The following is a 19,481-nucleotide window of genomic DNA, read 5'->3' on the forward strand; positions in this document are numbered from 1 at the left end:
CAGTCCGGACCTCCAAACGGGTCCTTCTGGGGGTTCAGGGTGCTTGGATCCCAGCGAGGATCCCTGAATCTCCTCCGCGAGAGTCATAAGCCCCCTCGCTTTCTACTGGCCACCAGCCAGACACCACTACCCCTCGTATTCGGCACCTCGCCTTCCACGGGCCACCTCCCAGACACCACTTCCTCTTGCATTCGGCACCTCGTCTTCCACTGGCCACCAACCAGACACCACTACCCCTCGCATTCGGCACCTCTCCTTCCACTGGCCACCGCCCAGACACCACTTCCCCTCGCATTTGGCACCTAGCCTTCCACTGGCCACCGCCCAGACACCACTTCCCCTTGCATTTGGGACCTCGCCTTCCACTGGCCACCAATCAGACACCACTTCCCCTTGCATTTGGGACCTCGCCTTCCACTGGCCACCAACCAGACACAACTATCCCACCCTCTACCTGTCTGTCGGACACCACCACCCTTCGCATTCAGCACCTCCTCTTCCATTGGCCTTCACCCATGTGACGCTGGCAGACCAGGCACCAGATCATGCCAAGGTCTCCATATCTCGACTGGACACTGACAGATCCGGAGCTGGAATCTGCTGGGCCCGCTGGCGGGTTAATATTGATCAAACCAGTATTAGAATGCGAAGGAAGCATTTGGTGTTCGGATGCTGTCGAATGCTGGTGAGCGGCTGCCTGAATTAATCTCACTGGCAGTGTCTGTGCTCCGTACTGCAGGGTAATGTGTGAGCAGGCGTAGCATGAGCCTCTGGGACCAGATGCATGACTCTGCAGGGGTGGGACATTCATAGGGAGAGGCGCTGCTCTACAAGGGAAATTGTTCCGCCCTTCCCGAAAGAGGAGCTCCATCAATGCCAGACGGGCTCTGAGTCCAGACAAGTGGAAACTCCCCACGTCTGGATAGGGGAGTCACCAACGAAAGTATCAAAGACTCTTATCGTTGCTCTCCTCCCTGGGAAGATGAGTGTTGGCAGTGGTGTCCTCCCAGCAGCTGAATTTGCTCCTCAGAGCATGTGGCAAGAGGGGTAAAAACCCCAGACCAAATGAACTAAGGATCTTTGTGTTGCTTGGACTTGGCAGTGGGTGGACGAGGCAGGTGTTTCGAGGCATAGCTGGGGTAGCCCTGTCACGGAGTCCCCGGGCAATGCTCTGGAACTGCTCCCCACAAAGCCAGTCAGGACTTTGGGGAGCCTCCTCTCCCTTGGAACAGACTTGTTCAGGGCAAGAAGCTCACACGTCTTCACCTCCTGGGTCTCTCCTTGGAGCATTCAGCATCCTCTGCCCCTCCGTGGGCTTCCCACAGCGAGCCCACCCAGCGGGGTCCTGGGGAAGCCACAGGGTCCTGCACCCCCACTTTGCAGTCAGACGTGACTCTCAGCCAGCAAAACAGAGGTTTATTCGATGACAGGAACAGAGTCTGAAAAAACAGAGCTTGTAGATACAGCGAACCAGACCCCTCGGCCGGGTCCATTCTGGGGGCAGTGAGCCAGACCCCTAGGTCTGCCTTCACTCCTTAGTCCCCAGTAGCTCCAGACTACCAACCCCTCCAGCCCCTCCTCTCTGCTCAGCTCCTTTCCCGGGCCAGGAGGTCACCTGATCCCTTTGTCTCCAACACCTTCAGTTGGCACCTTTGCAGAGGAGGGGCCCAGGCCATCAGTTGCTAGGATACAGAGTGCCAGGCATTAGGTGCACTGGCCCTTTGCTCTGCCAGATACTTAAGAACTGCCTAGGGGACACTGAGGCACCAACACAGTATTCAGAGCAAACATTAGGAACAGTCCCAGTTCGTCACATCTCTCCCCCCTTCGAGACCGAACTGAGCCAGGTCACTCCAGCCAGTGACCTGGGGAAGTTCGAACCCACCAACGTTCCCATGGATGCCCCAGCATCTCTCCCATTCCTTGGTGTGAGTTACACCAGGCCCTCCCAGTTTTGTGCCCTCTCTTTGCTTGAGTGTGCTTGATGGCACTTGCAGGCCGCATGTGGGAAGGTTTATGCGGCCTGTTACCCTTTTGCCACCCCAATACTCCTGGGGTTTAAACTGGGACGACGGGTCTTCTCCCAGCACTCTGGGCTGCGATTCGGGCTCTCTTGGTTAAGAGCCCCCATCTTGGCCTTGGCCAGCTCTGGGCTTGGGCAGCCGCTCCCCACCTTGTGGCCCAGACACAACACCTCTGCCATCCCCATCTTATACTTTCCAGCTTTTACCATCAGTCCCACTCCTTGAGGCAGCCCAGCCCCCTCTTCACCTGGGACACCTGTTCCTCCCAGGTCTGGCTAAAGATGCACATGTTATCAGTGTCTGCCAGGGCCAAGTCTCCATCCCCCTCTGCTTGTCTAGAATCTCCCCAGGCCTAGGCATGGGGTGGCATCGGACACTGTGATGGCTTTAAGCTTCTGATAGCCCCCACTAAAACCAGACATCCTGTCTCCTTGGGGTCAGCCCACGGATGAGGCCCATGGGCGTGTAAACGGGCTGGATCCCATCTAAAGCCAGCTGTCCTTGACTCTCTCTCCAGGATCTGGGTGCTTTCCCAGTGACTCTGAATGGGAACACCTGATGGGGAGATTGGCTCCTCCCCTCAGGGAAGAGATCCACCAGGGGTCTTTTCCCCTTCTCCTCCCAATCCTCCCTTTCAGTCCAGGGGTCCCCTCACTCTCCTCCCATCCAGCAGCTTGAGAGGGAAGAACCCTGTGGATTCCTGGGCACCACCAGCTGCCTCTCCGATTCCCCTCAGTTCTACTTCCCCTTGGGGAGCCCATTCCCGGTACAGGAATCCCTTCTCCCGCAGGACTCTGTCCCTGCCAGCCTTCCCAAGGGGGTTTGCAGCGCTGTGCCAGCAAGTTCCCTCAGCTTCTCCAAGGAGGGATCCCTCTGCAGCTCGGTCTGGGATTCAGCTGCTGGGGCAGGGAGTGGGACCTGCTCCTCTCACTGGCTGGGCCTGGGTCACAGCCCCCTGAGCCTTGTCCCTGGTAGCTCCCTCCCTGCTGTATAATCATTCCCAGCAGCACGTCTGGACCAGCAAACCTGGTTGGCAGCTGACCTGCCCTGCCTGGGTGTCCCCCCCACTCAGCTGGGGTCTCAGCTCCCCCCGTGCTCAGCGCTGCCCTGGCTGTCCCAGTGGGGGCAGGCAGCGAGCTCTCTGCTCTGGTCCAGCATCAGAGCCAGCGTGAGCCCCCTCTCCCGTGTGTGCAGGGGGCGGGGAGCATCTCTCTCCTCCCCTCAGTCAGGGGGCTGGTTACAGGTAGGCAGGTATCCTGAGTCCAGCAGCCCCTCCCCACTGCCAGCAAGGTCATTTGCATTTTCACTGACCATTTCCATCCAGCCAATTGGTTCCCTGGATTTAAATTCAAACCCTCGGCAGTTACAGGAGCAGGGCCTGGATCCTGTCCCAAGGGGAGACAGTCACCCCCAACAGGCCTCCCAGACCGATATCCTGGAGAACCCAATGACCAGCCAGTCCGACCCCTCCTGCGTCTGCACAGGATCCGGGCCATAAAGGCAGGGCGAGGGGCTTCACCCCAGGGACCTTCAACCAGGTCCCACAGTCCCTCAGCATCTGCGGCTGCACCACCACAGTTCCCTCTGTCCCAGGGCCTCGCCCCTGCAGGCGTGTTTCCCCACTGACCCCTGGGCAGCCCCCTATGTCTCTCCACTCCACCAATCCACCAAGTTCCATGCTGCTTGCTGCTTCTCCTGCAGCCTTTTCACACGCTCTTGCTCTCTCTCATGGTCGATCGCTCTCGTCGCAGCCTCTGCTTCCAATCCCATCCCGTGGCTCGATCCCTGATGGCGGACCCAATCGTGAAGATCCTTGGTTCATGGTTGGGGACGCAAGACTCTTGGGGATGCCTGGGCTGCTGCTCGCAGCTGCTCCCAGTATCTTCTGTGCAGTCCATCTGGGTCACGGAATCTGCTCCGCAGAGCGGGGTCCTTCCTCCTCCAACTTGCACGATTAACTGTGCCTTGGTGAACACCTTCCCCAATGCGTAACTCTCCTCTTTGTGCACAAGGAAATCACAGGATGTCCTTCTATAAGGAGCTGATATACGACCATCACTATCAACCCGTTCACCAAGTGGCTTCTGGATCTCACGAGGCTGTGTGCTCTTAAGACGTCCGCCTCCAGGGCGTTTCCCAGGAAGTGAATACCACAACTGTGTGCCAGCCCTTTCGGATCACGACCATCTTGGCCAGGTGTCGAGCTGCAGACTCCTCTGCCCCTGGGACTGCTCTTGCAGATCCGCCCAGGGGAAACCCTCTACTGCAAAAATCCTATTCGCTCTCCAGGGTCGAGCGCAAGTCTCCTCCAGCCCTGAGACTGCTCACGTATGCAGTCACTCAGGGGGACCGAGTACTGTTACTCCCACAGACAGTGCCTCGTCCGCTAGCGTTGTCGAGCGCCTCGTGGCAGGCTGGTGGGCGGTGTGAGGCGGCGCGCACTGGTCTAACCGTTCGCCAGAAGCCGTTAGCACCAGACGCGGTAAGGTCGTGGGGTCGGCGTGCAACACCTCTCCCAGAGGTTAACCGCTTGGAAACCGCTCGTCTTCGCCTTCAGCATCGGCAGTAAAGGACGCTGGTCCTCCATTATCGTGGCGCACCCTCCTCGTTTTACTGTCTCCCCACTATTCCCAGTCTAGTTACACTGCAGGAGAGCGCTGCATCCACCGGGGTGGCAGTTATTGTCTCCCTCACCGCGCTGCCAACCAGTCTGTCACGGAGTCCCCCGGCGCGGATGCTCTGGAACTGCTTCCCCGCCACAAAGCCTTAGTCAGGACTTATGGGGAGCCTCCTCGTCATCCCTTGGAAAGGCAGACTTGTCGGGCAAGAAGAGCTTCACACCGGTTCTTCCGCCCGGACCGCTGTATTGCTCACTTCACCTGGCTACTCTCCTTGGGGAGCATTCAGTCCATCTCCTGCCTGCCGCACTCGCAGTGGGGCTTCCCAACCAGTGAGAGCCATCCACCACAACACTCCGACAGAGCCGAGTTATGTGTGGTCTCGGGGGGGTCGAGAGCGGTGGAATAGTAGTGGATCTAGCTCACAGGTTCTGAGAGTGACGGTTACCACATACCGTATGACCAGAGGGCCCAGTTCCCGACGTGAAGGTTTGGAGGGCAGTCAACTATCGAGCTTTGATCTCAGCAGCAAAAATAACCAGACGGTTTGTAGTTTTCGATACAGGGGAAAAACTGAGTCTAAGTCGCGAAAACAGAGCTTGTAGATAACAACGCGACGACCGCAGTAGGCATACCTGCACCCTTCAGGCTGGTCGGTCACACCATTTCCTCGGTGGGGGCGCAGTGGAGCGCGGACAGATGGGGCAGCCGTCATGGTCTGTTCCTCGCCCTCACGGATTGATGGGTAGTCCGCAGGCGAAGGGGACAGTGCCAGAATAGCCGCGTGTAACACGGCGTAATTACGGTGGTAATCGGCCTCCGTGCAGTAGGCGTCACGGAGACCGACCGCACCCGACTCAACTCGTCTATAGGCTCTCGGTAATGGGCTCTATCAGACCCGTTCGTACTGAGCGGCTCCTCTCCGCTCAGTCTCCTTTCCCCGGGCCAGGTAAGGTCACCGCTGATGCATTTGTCGCTCCAACACCTGAGCTCCAGACTAACCAACCCCTCCAGCCCCTCCTCTCTGCTCAGCTCCTTTCCCGGGCCAGGAGGTCACCTGATCCCTTTGTCTCCAACACCTGCAGTTGGCACCTTTGCAGAGGAGGGGCCCAGGCCATCAGTTGCTAGGATACAGAGTGCCAGGCATTAGGTGCACTGGCCCTTTGCTCTGCCAGATACTTAAGAACTGCCTAGGGGACACTGAGGCACCAACACAGTATTCAGAGCAAACATTAGGAACAGTCCCAGTTCGTCACAAGCCCTAAGGGACGAATCAAGCTTGCTTCTCCGGCAGGACTGTGGTGTCTCCTGGAACACAGGACACGGTGCGAGCTTTTAGAGCAGTGGTTCTCAGCCAGGGTTACACAGACCCCTGCGGGTACGCAGCAGCCTTCCAGGGTGTGCAACAACTCAGCTACAGCTTTGCCTAGTTTGACAACAGGCTACATAAAATGCACTAGCTAAGTCAGCACAAACTAACATTTCATCTAATGACTTCTTTATCCTGCTCTGCAGACTGTACGCTGCAAGGAAAGGACAGTATTTATATTCCACTGGATTTATGTGATAATTCTATGGTAAAAAGGAGAAAGGAGGTGATTTGTCAGTAACAGAGGCTGTGACACTTCTGTGTTTTTATGTTTGATTTTCTAAGCAAGTCGTTTTGAAGTCAGGTGAAACTTGGGGGTCCACAGGACAAATCAGACTCCTGAAAGGGGGACAGTCGTCTGGAAAGGTTGAGAGCCGCTGCTCCAGAGGGCTCCCACTCAATTCCTATCCCACCCTAGCACTCTCCAGCAGGACACCCCGTGTAAGTGGCTTTACTGAAATGAGCCAATTTGTGCTCCCATTAGCCTCACCTGAGCTGACACAGCTACAGGAGAGTGAGCTGGGTGCTCTTCCTCCTTGTGCAGCAGTCAAACCACCAGCCATGCTGATCCAGCACTATTAAGGACGTCCTGCTTTCAACACACAAACTGCACTAATTTGATCTGGGAATAGTGGAAAGAATCTCGGGACACCTAGGAATTCACATCTGTCATTCCACTGCCAGTGGAACATCCTGGCATGAGGGGGACAGAATTCGGATCTTGCCACCTAAGCTAAAGGAGAATCTCCATTAGTGATTAACAGTACAGGTCCTATGAAACACAGCTGAGCACTTCTGATCCATCCACTAGAGGGCAGCGGTCTCACAGACCCAGCTAGATTCATTATAAGATGAACCTCACACACCCCTGCAGTCACTCTTTAAACCAGGGGTGGCTGACACAGCCTGCATTAATCTGGTTACGCTGCGAAGCCACCCCCAGTAATCACACCGCTCAGAAACCTCCCTCCACCTCTCCCCTCCAAGCCATTTTTGCAGCCATATCGACAAGAGCTTAGTCTGTCTAGGGCTTATTCAAGCTGCTTTGTTTCCTTTATTCCCCGCTCGCTTTGCAGCGGGTCAGACAGCACCGGACTTTTAACTCGGGGGGCTGGAGAGTTGCAGGCTGAGTGAGAGAAGAAGAAACAGTAGCTCCTCTCTGGTTTTCTTTGCTAAGGAACCTCTAAATTGAAACACACAGCTCCATTTTCGGTTTAACAAATGGAAGCCCTTGTACTTCAAAGGCACATTCATATTCCCCAGCAGCCTTCAAGTGCACTTTGAATTGCAGCTTAATTCTACTTATTTATTTATTTACGGGGGGAGAAAATAAACATGATGCACAAAACCCGCTGCCCTTAGTTCCCGTCATCAGCAGTCTGTTTGAAGACAATAGTGGCTCCAGTCCCTGGGGACTGAATGCCCCTTCCCCCCGGGGCCAGCTTCACAGCAAGCAACAGGGTGGGGGCAGGAGGGGGTGCACATGGCACTAAACGGCTCTCCACTTCTTTCATGCGGGGCAGTTCGCTCGGAGGTGGATGTCCTGGCTTTTCTCGTCCGCGGACCAAACTCGGGACTGGCAGTGAAGGTGTCAGGCAAGCGCCATGCTTCCCCCCATGCCCAGAGGACAGCGGACCCCAGCCCCGCTCAGGGCGCAGCTGCCTACCAAGTGTACTGTGATGATTGGAAAGTGCTTGAAACCCAGGGACAAAGGGCACCTCCCAGAGTCCCTGGCCCAGATCACTCCCACGACAGCAAAGCCGCAGCTGCACCAAGGAACAGGCCAATAACAAATGGGATCCTGGTGTGTTTTGGGGCACCCTGCATGGCAGCGAGGGGTCTGAGTTCCCTCTCATGCTTTGTCCTCTTGGGGGTTCCAAATTCACCCCTAGACATATCCTCTGCTGGCTCCAGGCCCCGAGGGCCAGGCTGCCGCACTGTCTGCCCCCAGAGTCTCCAGTGCTGGCTAATCTTCCTTCTCTTTTAGTTTCAATCTAATCTTTCTTGAAAAAGAAAAGCAAAAGAAGAAAGAAAGAGAAAACACCTTCATCTTTTCCCCCCTGGCATAAGTCAAGCTCTTTGGCTTAAGCAAAACTGCTAACTCTTGAGAACTGAGAGAAAAACAATAAATTGATGCCAATCTACACTACAAATGCCCTCTGTCTGCCATCCAGCAGCATTCCTAACAGTGGAGGGGGATCAGAGGCATGCCCCTTGGCAGAGAGCGCATGGGATTAACGCGCCCACTCCGCTGGCTGAAACACGCCGGCTGGAGCTGGCTGCTCCGTCAGGCCGGCTCCCGAACGAAAATGAAGGAAATAAACGTGACAGACACAGTCCCTCATCCCCTGCCCACCTATCTAGGAACCGAGTAGCCACATGTGCTTTGTGACCTGCTATGGCCATGGGTTAGCAGAGGCAGACAGCCTGCAAAGAAACTGCTATGAAAAGTTCCCTCTGCAGACAGGGACGTGACTGATCACAGCACAGGCCTTATAGAATAATGAGTAGGAGTGATACCTGGTCCCAACACAGCCACTTTCACTGGTGCATCTCAATGCATCTGGCCCCACAAGTCCCCCTGCATGTGGAAATCCCATGGAATTCAGTGGGGAAACTAGGCACTGAGGAATTTGCAGCTGGATTGCACCCAAAGGAGAGCAAACAGCACTAGCCCTATTTTACAGATGGGAAAACTGAGGCACAGAGCAGGGATGTGACTTGCCAAGGTCACCCAGTGAATCAGTGGCATTGCTGGGATTAGAACCCAGGTCCCCTCCATGAGCTAACCTAGAAAGTCCCACCATGCTGCAGTCTCACAAGCCCACGTGACAGCTCGCCAGGGGGCTGCCTCCTGGAAAAGTCAGGAGAGCTGGGAAAACTGGCCTTCCATGACAACTTGGCGAGCTGCTCCACTGACATCCTGGGTCTTGCCTCCTGGATGGGATGAGCCGGAAAAGGAACTGACAGCTGCTGGGGTACCCAGAGCTGGGCCCTAGATGAGTGGCCTCTCAGCCTGCTCTGCTCCCGGTCCCACTGCACCTTCATCTCCTCAGCACAGGCCGAGGGCAGCACTTGGGCCTGGAGCACGTCCTGCATTCTCTGCTCCAGAGGCACCACAGAGCATTCGCTCCTGGGAAAGGAGATGGTGCCGGACAGCTGGGACCCTGACGCTCTCCAGCCCTGCCCAGAGCAAGTCTACGAGAGGCAACCCAGTCTGATCTCTGGGGCGATGAGCCAGGGGTAGCGCCTGCCACCCCACGGCCCAAAGCTATCAGTCAGGAGGGGTAAGGGCCGTGTAGTGGCAGGGCTGACATGGAGCCTCCCGTTCTCACCAAAGCAGCTGTGTCACTCCAGCTTGGGCAGTGCACATGGTCCTGCTCGTCCAGGGGGAAGACCCAGTCCCACCCCACCCGCAGGTAAAAGACAGTCCCCTACAATCTCTTGTCTAGTGCTTGTCAGACAGCAGCTCCTGTCCCGTCCCCGGGGACCCTGTTCCACCGCTGGGCTGATCTAACAGTCAGGGAGCCTCCTCATCTCATCCCCCCCCAGGGGCACCTTGTTCATACCCTACGTAGATTTAGCTCCTCCAATCTCCCTGGTCAATGACACCAGCCTCCCTGCCTGATCACTCCAGGGCTCATCTTCCCTGCAGATTTTACCCGTTGTCCCCGCAGTCATCCTGCCCGCACACTCCTGTCCTCCAACGCCTCCTTGCAGTTCTCCCGGGGATGTATTTTCTTGCCCTGCTTCCAGACTGGAAGTCACCTACCAATTCCCATTGGCCAATTCAGCACGTAAACCTCATATTCAACATCTGGCAGGACAGGACCTAACCTAGATCTCCACCCGCACCTCAGCCCGCTGCCAATCCCTGCAACTGGCCCATTTCAGACCCTCAGCCGGCTGTCAGTTGGTGACACAGCATCGGTGTCTGAGCCAATCTGGAGCCATCTGGGACACGATTCTGCCACCCTGTTCCCAGCGGGTGGATCCTGGCTCTGCAAACAGCACTGCTGACTCCAATACAACGGGCACAGAATAAGGCCCTGTTCCACGGGCCAAACACAACCAGAATCTGCCCTTCTCACAGCAGACCTGCCAGATCCAGTGCTCTGCTAAAATCCAAATATACTGCACCATTGCTCGCTAATGTGCTACTGGGCCGGTTCTAACACAGCTCCCTCCAGCAGTATCAGTGGGCATTTCTGGTTAGAGACGAGACTCCTGCTAGCCACCCTAGCCAAGTAACTAGGCTGCGCCGGGTTTAAACACAGGTAGGAAACCCCCCAAGTCTCATCCTTTGGGGGACAGGGTCTGGCAGGAGACAGCAGAATGAGCCAGCTGGGGTCCTAGCCACCCCCTAGAGGTGTCAGCCTGGCTGTTCCCCCACATCTCCTCCCACGCAGTCAGTCTAGAGCCCTGCACCTGTTCTGGCTGCCTCCTGGGACGGCAGGAGAGGGGTTGGGGGCGGGGTGGGGGTTATACTGAATGACCCCCGTCCAACACCCTCTCTCCCGAGCAAAGCCATTCGCCCAGGCAGGCGGCAGGGCCCGGCCGCTCTCCAGATGAAGCAGTTAATCAAAGCTGATTCCAGGCCAGTTCCCAGGGAAGCCGGGTAATTGTGAGGCTGGGAGCGAGATCGGAGGGGAAGATTGGACCCAGCCCGTTCCTGGAAAGGGAAGGGGGGTGGCGGAAGGTGCTGGGGGGGCGGCAGCTCTGAAATGAGCAAGGCCCAAATGGACTGGTTACAAATGATGGCAAACCAGCTCAGCAGGAGAAATACAGATTGCAAGGAGGTTGGCATGGGGAGGCATTACAGACACTGACACTGGCCCCGTGCTCAGCCTGTGCCCCATGCCTGGTGGCGGGGGGGTAGGCTGGGCTTGGGGGGCTCCCCCTGAGGGGCGAGAGGCTACCGTCTGGAAAGCGTGGACAGCACAGGCCAAGGAGTGCAGTCGGTCTCTGGGGACTGGCAGGGCCCTGTGCCCGGGCAAGGGGTGTTTGCTGACATAGGCAATTGACACTCCCACCCCAATCCAGGACCCCCCAGCCCAAGTCTCCCCTTCTGGCTGCCACAGGATCTGGCCCCCGCCACGACAGGGTGGGGCGGGCCAGGCTTTGTTTACTGACTGGCTGAGACCAGCCCCTCCCACCCCAGAAGGCATCAGCAGCTGGGCTCCAGGCTCCAGAATTCGCAGCCCCCCTGGGCCAAGGTGCAGGCCACTGGCAGCACATGGACTTCGCGCAATGGAAGAGCTCTGGGGCTGGTTCGAGACACTCGAGCGCTGAGCCTGGCATATTCAGGGCATTCAGACAGCCCCTCCCTGTGCCAAGCCGAGATCCCACTCCAGGTGTGGGGGGCACGGAGCGATTGCCTCCCCAGTCGGTCCCGCTGCAGTCTGCACACCTCCGAATCTGATCTCAAACAGCACACTCTCTTCTTGCGGCTTTGAAGCCCCTCCGCCATCTGTTCTGCATTAAAGGGTGAAACGCAGCGCAGAGGCGGAGAAGCGGCGTGTAATTCCACTATTGATCGATGTGACGAACTGGGACTGTTCCTAATGTTTGCTCTGAATACTGTGTTGGTGCCTCAGTGTCCCCTAGGCAGTTCTTAAGTATCTAGGTGGTGGGATAAGGGTGTGTGATTGCTACAGAGGAAGGGGCCAGTGCACCTAAATGCCGGGCACTCTGTCTCCTAGCAACTGATGGCCTGGGCCCCTCCTCTGCAAAGGTGCCAGCTGAAGGTGTTGGAGACAAAGGGATCAGGTGACCTCCTGGCCCGGGAAAGGAGCTGAGCAGAGAGGAGGGGCTGGAGGGGTTGGTTAGTCTGGAGCTACCTGGGGATAAGGAGTGAAGTGCAGACCTAGGGGTCTGGCTCACTGCCCCCCAGAATGGACCCGGCCGAGGGGTCTGGTTCGCTGTATCTACAAGCTCTGTTTTAGACCCTGTTCCTGTCATCGAATAAACCTCTGTTTTACTGGCTGGTTGAGAGTCACGTCTGACTGCGAGGTGGGGGTGCAGAACCCTGTGGCTTCCCCAGGACCCCGCCTGGGTGGGCTCGCTGTGGGAAGCCCACGGAGGGGCAGAGGATGCTGAATGCTCCAAGGAGAGACCCAGGAGGTGAAGACGTGTGAGCTTCTTGCCCTGAACAAGTCTGCTCCGAGGGAGAGGAGGCTCCCAAAGTCCTGACTGGCTTTGTGGGGAGCAGTTCCAGAGCATCGCCCGGGGACTCCGTGACAATCATGCCATAGTTATGTGCTTGCGAAGGTCACGGCTGCCTTTTTACAGCTAGCTAGTGCTGGGTTCTCCCGCCCCAGCCCCATCTGCCGAGAGCCCACCAGCAAACAGCACTGGGAAGTCATATGCCGAGACTGAGAGGGGACAGTGGAATGCTGAGAGACACAGATCTGAAAAGGATAATCTCTGTAATACCAGGGATCCAAATTCTTCACTCAGCACTGAAATGCAGACACCTCTGGGGTGGGGCGCAGCAGCTATTTAACTGCCACACAGCAACACTTCACAGAGATTGCTCACTCAGTGCTGAAATGCAGCCAGGTTTGGACAGAGTCTGCGCAGCTCTTCCAAGTTCTGGGCAAGTTCCCCAAGGTTTGTCTGCATTTCTGGCACATCAAATGTCCCACGACATCTTCCATAGGAGTGTGTGGGTTTCCCCAGCCCGGCTTTCCAGTCTTCATAGTGTCGTGCTGTGCACTGGTGGTTGCCATCCTCCACCCCAGAGGTGGCTGCAGTTGAGTGATGTAGGCACAGTGTGACCTGAAACCCTTATTATCCTCCTTCAGACACGCTCCTCGTTTGCATGCTGAGGGCATCCTCCTGCCTGAGGATTTCGCTTGCTCCTTTCCCACTGGAGTCCTCCAGCCCCCCTCCGTGATGACGAGGATGGTTGCTGTGGAAATGATGATGAGGCAGCTGGTGGGGATGGAGGGGGGCTGGGATTTCAGTGGGGGCTGGGAGAGGAAACAGCGAACCTGAGCCAGAGGGATCCGGAGGCCTGAGGCAGGCCCTAAGTGACAGAGGATGAGGAGGCAGGCTGTTTGCAAGATTAACCCGCTCCCAGCCCGTCCCAGCCATCTCCCCTCACAGACCCTGCTCTGGCGCCTGCCGAAACCGAGCCAGACTCCCCTGGATTTCACGGGGAGCAGGTTCAGCCCCGATGGTCTGAGTCAGAGTGATGCTGTCTCCTTACCTCCCTCTGAATGCCAGGGCAGCTTGGGAGGAGTGCAGGCAGCAGGGCCGTGTCGGTGTCCAGCCCCCTTCTCTGCTCAGCCCGTCGCCAGCTGGAGGTGCCTGACCAGGAGAATGGGCCTGCCAGCTAAGGCTCTGGCTTAGGACTCCTGGGTTCAGCTCCTGACTCTGCAACTGCCTCCCTGTGTGCCCTTGGGCACATCACTTCATCTCTGGGCCCCCCTCTAAGGCCACTGATCCCTTCTTTGGGGCAGAGCCGCTGGATCACTGGGTATCTATCCAGCACCTAGCACAACAGGGCTTCGATCTCAGGAGCAGCTTCGCAGTGCTGCTGCAATTCAAACAATTTATACTAATAAATCGAGGCCGATTTGCCACCCCAGCTTTCCTACAAACCCTCGTTTTCTGCCTCGCTGCTGCCGCATTTGGAACCCAGCGCCCTGGAGTGACGTTGGTAACATCCTGGCTGAGGCCGAGAAAGGAGCCTGCTGATGTGCGCTGCCTAGCTCGTTAATGGGAAGCCGCAACAGCAAAGTCTTAATAAAAGAAAAAAGAAAACAATCCCACGAGTGAGCAATGAGAGGCAGCGCAGGCTGGGGCTGAACAGGAGGAGTGCTCCGAGGCGCAGCTCTGTAATTCAGGTATCATCAATTTAGTTACTGAACTAGAATAAAAGCGAGATCTGAGGCCCGGAGATTTCTGGGCCTCCAATTTACATGCAGCAAAGTTCTTTCCCTAGAAATTTTCTATGTAGATTCTTTTTTGATGCCCCCAGACATGAGCACAAGCTCCTGGAGTTTGACGGCAGAGCATGTGGATTTTTGCACTCGGGTGGCTCAGCTTTGAAAAGGAGGAGATGGAGAGGGGAGGAATACAAAATTACTCCGAGATGCTGATGGGGGAGAGAGAAGAAAACCTGGCTTGGTAACGGAGAGGTGATGTGAGGGAACACGAGGGGGTGAGCGAAGAGGATCTCTGGGGATTCGGGCACCAACCTGGGTCTAGGAAGAGCTGGGTTCAATTCCCTGTTCTGACATCTCCCTGCCTTACCTTGAGCAAGTGGCTTTATAAGTCTGTGCCTCAGTTTCCCATTGGTGCAATGGGGATAACACCAGTGCTCTTGTGCACAGCCAAAGTGTGTGCGACAGGCACAAGGGTCTGGGAGCCGCTCTGTAGCCTGCAGAGGGCCCAGCACTGCTTGCTTTGTCCCAGGAACTGCCGTGGTACAAATCACTAGTGAGAATAGTGCAGCCGCTGTCTTTGCCTGCCCGTGAGGGATACTTGGGGGTGAAAGCTGCTGAGTGTAGGGACGGGAGGCAGGCGGAGAGGTTCAAGTCCTGCCCAGACGAGTTGGGATGGGGAGGTTATTGCGGGATGGCAGGCAGGCTCAGAGTGGCCAGGAGACTGGAGGAAGGCTTGAAGTGATGGTGATGGGCTCAGTAGGAGAAGTTGATACATGCTTTGCTAGATGGGTGTGTATGGAGACAGACTGACACACCGATATCCCCATCAAGATTCAGCACTGCATTGACTGGCCTTGGCACCTCCTGCTCCTCAGCCAGCCAGTCGCTCGGCCCCCAGCCAGGTCCCCTGCAGAGCAGCCCCTGGCCCCGGGCAGCGTTAGTGGTAACTGACAGTGCCATTATGCAGCAGGCATGCAGCCGCGGGATGACTGACACTTTGACAGGCGGGGACGTGAGTGGCTCAGGCGTGATTGATGGGCCGAGTGTATCAACAGGTCATTTCCAATTCACTCCTCGGCACCAGCTCCTTCCCCAGGAGCAACCGTGGTTTGTCCCCCCGCACCCAGCTGTCTCTTCCCCTCTCCAACCCTCCCTGTGACACCTGACACTGTCGCCTACAGATCTGACGCAGGGAGGACGCTGGGTAAGAGGAGGAGGGCGCTGGTTAGAGCTGTGGGGTCTTTGGGGGCCCGCTGCAGGCTGATGCTCTGCCCCCACTGACATGGGAGCGGCAGCTGTCTTGCTGGGCACCCTGGAAGGGCAGCGTCTGCACCACCTGCTGCCCTGGCCTTCAGCCACCCTCCCCCATGGGGCTCCAGCCCCTGGTGGGTGAAGCCCATTGGTGGCGGATGCATGCCAAGCTAAGGATCCCATGCGGGACTGGGTGGGGGTGAGGGCAAGACAGGGGACTGTCCCCCCGGCAAGTGGCTCAAAGGACACTCCACCCCACCCCGCCCAAACGGCTGAGGCTAAAACGTGTGGGCAAGACGTGCCCTCGCGCACACCGCGCTCCCCGTGCACAGTCACAGCACACCCGCAGGCCACGCCTGATGCACAAGCCCTGGAGTACCACTGCAGGCAGGGGGGCAGCATGCCCAAGGAGGGGTGTTCCCAGGGGCTGTGCACCCAGGGGCTCCCGCTGACATCAGTGGGGCCTGAGGCAGCTCAGGGTCTTGCCAAATCCAGGCTGCCAACACGTGCACATGGCAGGCACACACGTGTGCATACACATACACACACGCACGCCAGCAGGTAGAGGCCTTGGGCAGATCTCCACCAGCAAAAGCCAGGCAGACATAGCCCACACTAGGCCCATGCTGGAGACATCCATCAGCGTATTCTCCTAGGACGGACAGAGCCAGAGAGGCCGCATGTGCTGAGCCAGACTCTGCCCCCTTGCCTGGCAGAGGCAGCCCCGCCACTGATGGGTCATTATCACTAGTGCCGCCTTCTCCCCCATCTGCTGGGATTGTTTACACACCACTGGCTAATTAGAGACTAATTAGCTGGTGCAGGAATTCATCACTTTCCAAAGCCAGGCGGCAGCGAGGAGGGAGAGCAGGCGCCTGGAACATCTGCACATCAGCTCCCCGCGGGGCGGGCGCCTGCACCAGGGTGCATTGGGGAGTGGGATGCATTGAGGGCAGGGCATCAAACTGGTGCCCAGCAATGCCTGGCACCCGACAGCCAGGGGCTGACGGAGCTCTCCCCTCCCCCTCCGACACCCACACACCGTTAGGACAGGCAGACAGACAAACACAACCCTAGCGCTGTGATACCAGTCCTGGCCTAACACAGTGCCCCTCAACCCCGACCCACTGCCCCCTGCTAGCCCAGCCCTGCCTCCTCCAAGCTCTGCCAGTGCCCCTCAACCCCGACCCGCAGCCCCCTGCTAGCCCAGCCCTGCCCCCGCCCCTCCCCAGCTCTGCTGGTGCCCCTCAACCCTGACTCACAGCCCCCTGCTAGCCCAGCCCTGCCCCTGCCCCTGCCCCTCAATCCCATCCCGCACCCCCTGCTAGCCCAGCCGGGATCCCCCCCCAGCTCTGCCAGTGAACCCTCAATACATCCCACAACCCCCCTGCTAGCCCAGCCCTGCCCACCCCTCAATCCCATCCCCGCAAACCCCTGCTAGGCCCAGCCCTCCCCCGCCTCTCAATCCCATCCCAGCAACCCCTGCTAGCCCAGCCCTGCCCAAGCCCCTCAAATACCCAATCACCGCAACCCCTGCTAGCCCACCGCTGCCCACCGCCTGCTCAATCCCATCCCGCAACCCCCTGCTAGCCCAAGCCCTGCCCCCACTCTCTCAAATCCCATCCCGCAACCGGCCCCCTGCTAGCCCAGGACCGCGCCCCGCGCCCCTCAATCCCATCCCCGCAACCGCCCTGCTAGCGTCCAGCCCTGCCCCCCGCTCCTTCAATCCCATCCACGCAAACCCCTGCTAGCTCCAGGCCTGCCCCGCCCCTCCTCAGCTCTGCTGGTGCGCCCTCAAACCCCACGGACTCACAGCTCCCCTGCTAGCTCAGCCCATGCCTGCCCCCTCAAGTCACCATCTGCCGCAACCCCCTGCTAAGCCCAGCCCCGGAGCTACTGCCCCCCAGCGGCTGCCTAGTGGACCCTACAATCCCATCCCACAACCCCACTGCTCTAGCCCATGCCCTGCCCCCGCCTCTCAACCCCCTGCTAGCCCAGCCCTGCCCCCGCCTCTCAATCCCATCCCGCAACCCCCTGCTAGCCCAGCCCTGCCCCCGCCCCTCAATCCCATCCCGCAACTCCCTGCTAGCCCAGTCCTGCTGCCACCCCTCAACCCCGACCCACAGCCCCCTGCTAGCCCAGCCCAGGCTCCCCCCAGCGCTGCCAGTGCCCCTCAACCCCAACCTGCACTTACTTTAAAAATGTCTATACACGGTTGGGATGCAGTGTGGGGGATGGGAGAGGGGGGTGACTTTAGGGGAGGGACAGGGGCTGAGCCTGTAACCTGAGCCAGGCAGTGGGGAGGAAGTAAGCACCTTTGCCCAGGAAGCGGGACAAAGGACGAGCCTGCTAGAGAGGGTTTGGTCAGTTTCGGTTTGGGGCTGGGTGGGGGAACTCAGGGAATCCCAAGCTGGGATCCAAGCACCCTGACCCCCCAGAAGGACTGGATTGAGGGGTCCTGGCTATGCCTACAAGCTCTGCTGTAGCCTGCGTTCCTGTTGTCCAACAACCTTCTGTTTTACTGGCTGGCTGAGAGTCACTGTGAGTCCCAGGAAGAGGGGTGCAGGGCCGGACTCCCCCACACTCCGTGACAACTGTGGATTGGGATGGGCACCATCACGTGTGTGGGAGGAGGGGGAGCCAGGCGCTGGGATAGCTAGGGGCAGCAGATCGGGATGGCAGAGGTGTGTATGGGGAAGCTGGCTGCCACTGGCATGTTCCTGGTCCAATTAGCCATGGGCACCAGATGCTTTTCACACAGCTGGTGCAGATTAGCATCAGCTGCTCCTCTCGCCTCATGGCCGCTGTTTGCACTCAGGGAAAGCCAGCGAGAGCCTCTCCATCCCAGCCAGCGGGAGCGCTCACCCGCACAAGCCAGACTGCCCGAGTGGATGGGGACTCTAAGTGGGGCCTAGAAACCCAGTGAAAAGAGCAGCAGGAATGCGCAGGGGTGGGGAGAGCACGGAGCCCTCCCTCACCGCTGCCCCTTTCATGCTAGAGCCGGTAAGGCACTAATCCCTCTTAATGGGATAAAAATCTTTGCTCCTGCACTTTATTTACAGAACGGCATTAGGAGCTGTGCTGGGGAGCAGCACTCTGTGCATTAGCACGGGGGGGGGGGGGGGGCGCGTTTAAATAGGTCAAGGGAACGCGTGGCTGCCCCCAGCCCCATGCCGACAGGGAGTAATGGAGCCTAATTCCTGGCCATAATGGGGCAGCTTTGCAGATAAACCCCGTGAGAGAGAAAGCCCCTTGCCCTGCCCCAGGAAAATCCCCTTCTAAAGCCCGAGAAACCAAACTGAACCCCTGCCAAGGCTCCACTCAGAGCGAGGGAGATAAACTAAGGGGCAGCAAAGGAGATTTCAAATCTGTCAATTCGACTGCGTGTTCTTCGCAGCTCCCCGCCCCCAGGTGCTTTTAGCCGGCGAGGACGGGTTATTGATCATGCACCTTTCGCCATCCGCAGGGTCAGCTGGTGAGGGCTAGGGGGCCAGGCGTAATCTGTAATGAGAGGTGCCAGGGCACAAGCAATTTGTTTTACTTCCATAGAGGCTGTGGCAAAGCCAGAGGTGGCGGGGCTCAGCCCTGGCAAGCCTGGGCACCAGTTAAGCTCTGGGAGGGGAGCAGGGCCCACTCCCAGAGGAGCGCTCAGAGCTGGTGTCCTGTGGCCTCCGGGCATGTCACAGGAGGGGAGGAAAGGACAGTGGCCCCGCATCACCGGGCAGGGGGCTGCGAGGCGGCTCGGCAGTGCCAGGCAAAGCCAGCGGGAGAGACACCAAATCCCCCTTCGCCTGCTTGGCTGCTCCAGGCCTGCTGGCCGTGCTGACAAGCCTCAGGACAGGGCACAGGGACATCTTGGGTCGACAGGGCTTGGCCCAGAGCAATGAACTGATGCAAGCCAGGCACAGCATGCCCAAGAGCTCGGCTGGGTAGCTTCAGCTCCCTCCTGACTGCGCTCAGCTCTGGTTACGGGTGCAGCTCACCCCACTGCTGGGACAGTCACAGCTCACCTGGGCTCTGACAGACAGATCCCGGCCCATGGGACCCCTTGTGACGAACTGGGAATGTTCTTAATGTTTGCTCTGAATACTGTGTTGGTGCCTCAGTGTCCCCTATGCAGATCTTAAGTATCTAGGTGGTGGGATAAGGGGGTGTGGTTGCTGCAGAGCAAAGGGCCAGTGCACCTGAATGCCTGGCACTCTGTCTCCTAGCAACTGATGGCCTGGGCCCCTCATCTGCAAAGGTGCCAACTGAAGGTGTTGGAGACAAAGAGATCAGGTGACCTCCTGGCCCGGGAAAGGGGCTGAGCAGAGAGGAGGGGCTG

The sequence above is a fragment of the Chelonoidis abingdonii genome, chromosome 13, assembly GCF_003597395.2.
Source record: "Chelonoidis abingdonii isolate Lonesome George chromosome 13, CheloAbing_2.0, whole genome shotgun sequence".
Classification (NCBI taxonomy): Eukaryota; Metazoa; Chordata; order Testudines; family Testudinidae; genus Chelonoidis; species Chelonoidis abingdonii.